The sequence below is a fragment of the Ceratosolen solmsi genome, unplaced genomic scaffold (assembly GCF_000503995.2).
Source record: "Ceratosolen solmsi marchali unplaced genomic scaffold, CerSol_1.0 scaffold6, whole genome shotgun sequence".
NCBI classification, from domain to species: domain Eukaryota; kingdom Metazoa; phylum Arthropoda; class Insecta; order Hymenoptera; family Agaonidae; genus Ceratosolen; species Ceratosolen solmsi.
The window spans coordinates 2858663-2864296 of NW_011948414.1; positions in this window are offsets into that span (position 1 = coordinate 2858663).

Sequence of the window (5634 nt, forward strand, 5' to 3'; positions counted from 1 at the left end):
GAAATCAATACTTTGAAATAAAGTTTAATATTAATAATAATAATTAGCCTACTATTTTTAAAATGTAAAGTTTTTTTTTTTTTTTTTTTATCTATCAATGAATAAAATGTGTTTTACACCAACTCGCGCGTATATTATGCGGTCATTCATTTGCTTTTGAAACTACTTTCACAATTTGGGAATACCATTGCAACTATTACAAACAGTTTAATTACAAATTGATTTTAATAACAATTAGTTTGGATATGCCAAATTAATATTATTATCAAAATTTAAGTACAAATTTTAATTAATTTCGTAATTCAATATCGTTTTCAAGATAATTTTTTTTTTTTTTTTTTTTTTTTTTTTTTTTTTTATTTCTTTTTTTTGAGACTGACAAGAATTTCGAACATATAAGACTTTATACATATAGTCAACACATTTCAAAAGTAAGTGATTAACAGGTCAACAATCTTTCCCATATTTTCCCTTGCTACATTTCAATACGCACGTTCATATTTACTTCGTTGCGTATGCTAAAAATGAGAAAGAATTTGCGTGCCTAGTGTAGAATTAATAGGTTTATTATTATTTTTCTAGTCCTATTCAATCGTTACACGTTCACATAAAAAATTAGAAAAACTTCTATGTCATTTCGAAAAAGATATTTATCACTTATATAATCGATTTATCAATGATTTTTCAGGTATTACAATAACACGACTATTCTCTCTCTCTCTCTCTCTCTCTATATATATATATATATATATATATATATATATATATATATAAATTATCGGTTGATTTAGGAGAATTGGTACCTAAGTTTTTTTCTTTTTTCTTTTTGCTACTATAATATCAATCGATTATCTGCGTCTCTGGCGCATATATATATATATATATATATATATATATATATTCATATATAGAACATTAGTCATTAAATTGATTTAGCCATTATCCTGCAAATTCTTTCCTCACTTTAAAAAATCGTGTATGTAACTTATGTGTTTTTGTGTTTTATACGATATTTTTATTCTCTCGAGCATTTATGTAAGAGAAGTGAAATCGTTTACTGAACGAAGAATGCGCATAGATTGGCGCCTACTATATTAATTTTGTTTATATGTATATATTACATAGTACCATATATATATATATATATATATATATATATATATATATATTATGTATTTATTTTTTTTTTATATATATTTGTGTGAGCGCGGATATATATATATATTATGTATTTATTTATTTTATTTATAAATTTGACTGCGAGCGACGCGCGCGTTCGTCCCCTTTTATTCTCCTCCAATCACGAAGAGATCGAGAATTCCGACAATTTTTCTTACGTTTTCTTTCAAAGTTTAATCGCGTAACTCGCCTATTTATTTATCTTTATTAAAAATTTCTCTTTTAATAAGGCTCTCAACGCGCTTGACGATTGCACATGATCGCCTTTTTTCAATTGCACTAACTAATGCTCGTTTTTATTTTTATTTATTTTAAGCCAAGTTATATTCTTATCGTGGATCTACAAATTTTTCATATTTACTTTGCCTAATCTATAAATCTTGCGAATATTCGTACGAGCATAACGAAGCATTCGCAGAGTAAATAGATTACTTATTGGTCATTTTTTATGAAATTTTTGTTATCTTTGAAATACCGTTATTCATCAAATGAAAGAAGTTTTTCTCACTTTTTATTCTCTTTACAATTCTCGATTGTTATTCTTCGCCTCTGTCATTGCTTATTCATAACTATTAATTTTATTTAATTTATTTAATTTTTCTCAATTCAGCTAAGGTTAATTTTTATTTATTTTTTAAATCCGTCGAATAATCTTCGTTATTTTTTTGATTATTCGAAGAGATCGATTCGTCGGCCGACTTTCGCGCGATTCACCTAAGTGCCACCTAAATCCTACGGCGGCAAGTAATATATACAAAAAGGAGACCAAAAAAATAAATATATATATGTATATTTATATATATAGATGTGGAGATTACTTCCTTTTTTCTTTCCCTCGTGATCATTTTTCTATTCTGGTATGTTCTCTTTTGCATTACGTCATTCATCTCCTAAAAACGCTAATTTTTGCATTTTTTTTTCTTTTTTTCTTTATCAAAGTACTGTTTTGTGTTGTGTGTGCGTGTGTGCGTGTTCTTGTGTCACTGTGTGTGTTTGTGTTTGTGTTTGTGTGTGTGTGCGTGTGCGTGCGTGTGTGTGATGGTTTATATATATATATATATATAATTCTTGTCCTTATTTTCGCTCTATGGAGCTTTTTCGACGGTAAAACCAGCTTTTCGACTTTTAATCGCGATTTCTCGGCTACATAATTCTCCACGTAATGTTTTCCATCGTTCACCTCATTCCCATCGAATTTTCTATCTATTTTTCCTATATCACCTACATTTTATGTGTTTATTTCTTTCATTTTGCGTGTTTTATTAAAAAAAAATAAAGTATCATAATAAATTCGAAAAATCGATATAAAAATAAAAAAACTGTCTCACCGCCGAGACTGTCTATTCTTAAAAATATTCGGATTACAATTATGTACGATTATTTCTGTTTTGTCAAGAAAAATTTTCAAACGCTTGTTACTGTTTTTTTATTTATTATTATTATTATTATTAATTATTATATTTATAATTAATCACTCGAACGGTCGATCAATCGAGCAATCAATCAATCAATCAATCAATCAATTTATTTATTTATTTACTCATTATTATTATTTTTATTATTCTTACTATTATTACTATTATTATTATTATTATTATTATTATTATTATTATTATTCTGCGTGAAACTGTGTAGGTACTTCAGGTATTTTTATATACTCAAGTACGTTTTGCGTATGTCTGCTGTTTTTTGTGTTCGGTGTGTGCATTTAGATTAAAAATGTCGATTCGCGGGAAGATGCGCGAAACAATTTCTCCGTTTGGTTTTTCATGCATATACATTTAGTTATATATATTTAAATAATTTTGAAAAACGCACTCAAAATTTAATTACTAGTAGTAAAACATTATTATATATAATAATAATAATAATACATACGACTACTAGCAATACATGAGTAGCACGTTGTCTTGTATAATTATATAAATATAAATATGTATGTTATTAAAAAATCATTATTTCATTTTCACGCATTTGGTGTCTACGATATACATAATTACATTACGGAAAAAAAAACAAAACGAGAATATCGTCGCTCGTCGTCTATTTGTATTTTCTATACGTGTGTATTGAGCTACTCCGTAAGTAATATTTGTTTTTCATTCCCTTATCATTCTCTAGCATTTTCATTTCAATACTTCTGTCAAATTCAACTACAGGATTTCATCAATGCTACACCTACACCTAATCCCTCCTTTAATTGATTATATACAATGAAATAAAAAGTCCTGATCAAATGTGTTTATTATGTATTTCATTAGATTTTCAGGGATGAAAGTTTTATTCTCCTCATAATTGTAAAATAAATTTAAGTGATATTTAGCGCTGCCGGCGCGCGGGCAGTAACAGCAATGTTTTTGGGACTTTCTTTCGAATTTCATTTTCCTAGGTTATTTACATTTGAGGGTGTGAATTTTCTACCTCTGTCGTTCGCTTTCCCTTCCCTTCTCTCGTTACCACTCCGACTATATCGCGAAACATTTTAATTCCTATTTTCAATTTAATGATTTTGCTGATTCAGTAATTTAATATTATTAATTACTTAAATTTTCGACTCGTTATTTAAAAATAGTATATACATTTTTCTTTCGTGCAGGTAGGATTATAGACTTGCTTGTTACATAACCTTTTAAATATTAATAAACTTTTTTATAAAATGGTCCGTATAAATCAAATTTCGCCATTTTCAGAGCAAAGCTGCGTATGCCTAGCATACTTATATTTATTTATTAATATAATTGTGTTAACTTTCATGAATATAATGAATATAAAACACCAAAATATTTTATTTTACATGAATAAATATTCAAAATATAAAAAAGCTGGAAGTTCTTTTGAATATTTAACATTGTACAAAGAATCTTCAAGAATATCACCTATAAAGTGGCTACCGATGAAAGAATGAAACGCGTTCTCGATTAACGAATTATTTTAATTCGAGGTTCCAGACAAAATGGTGTTATAAATTTAATCTAAAACAAACGAAATGAAAAAGAGAGAGAAAAAAAGGAGAGAAAATCATTAATAAATGACGTATTAAAATAAGTTGATATAATTTTATCAATGTAAGCATATTTTAATATTAAAATCATCTTTACTGATAAATTGATGTGCATGGTTAATATGAATTATCATTTAGTTAAAAATTTAAATCATTTATTTAGTACCTCGAGCTTAATAAATAATAATGTACAATAGAAGCAACATTGAATTATAAATAAATATCGCACGTACAACTTTAAAGTATATAAAGACTATAATATAAATCAGAAGGTACAAAACAAGCAAAATCAATTCATTTTATTTTTCTTTGCGCAGTAAGTCTGATTACGAAGTACACGTTAATTTATGAAGATTACCGTTTTGTTGTCTTCCCTATTCTCGTGTATGGAAATAAAAATTGAGTTAATAGAGTAAATGCTTAAACATTATATTTTTGGTATAATAATGTACATAGAAAAAATTGCATTAGTCGAAAGAATCGATCATGAATTGATTAAGAAAAATTTTCTAAATATACTCTTTGGCTATTATACCCATTTTAATCTTTTTTTTTTTTTTTTTTTTTATATATATATATTTCTTTTTTTTTTTTTTTTTTAATCGAAAACGTCAATGTAGAAAAAAGAATACAAATATTTCCAAAATTTTACTAGTACTGTCATTTTATTTGGCATGAAAACAGTAAAAAAAAAAAAAAAAAAAACGAGTCTCAAAATTAATAATAAGGCATTTGATTATTAAATAAGTAAACCAAAATACAAAGAACTTCCATTGAAAAGGAATTTGTTACTACTGTAAATATACAAAAATAGTTTGATGTCATTGAATTAATGAATCAGCAAAAAAGCAAAAAAAGAAAAATAAATCATAAAAATTTGTTAAACGTTCTAAGAGAATAGTTACATAATTATATATAATTCGAGCTAACAATTTTAAATATATATATATATATATATATACATATATATATATACATATATATATATATACACATATATAATTATATAAGCTTGAAACCTAATAAATATCTATAAAGAACCATTTATTTTTATTTTGAGACCATAAAAGCTTGTGAATCGTCAAAAGGTAAAAAACAAAAACAAGAATTTCATAACTTCGCAATAGGTGAGCATCAATCATGAAGCGTGTCAAATATACGCGTCTTAAACGTCACATTATTTATCCTAAACTTTGTCCCACCATCGTCGATTCAGAAAAGCTTATATGCATGCATTATAATCTATAACGATGCCTACTTTGTATGTGTATATCAATGGATGTGTCGTGTGTATTTGTTATTTTTTTTTTTTCGTTTTTCAATCATTCACTAAACGTAGTTAATAAAGATCCTTATGTGCTAATAAAAATCGTGATACAGAGAAAATTGATTTTCCTAAACACACAGCGGTAAAGCATAAAGTTTCCATTTTGTCGATTACTTTTTTAGTATTC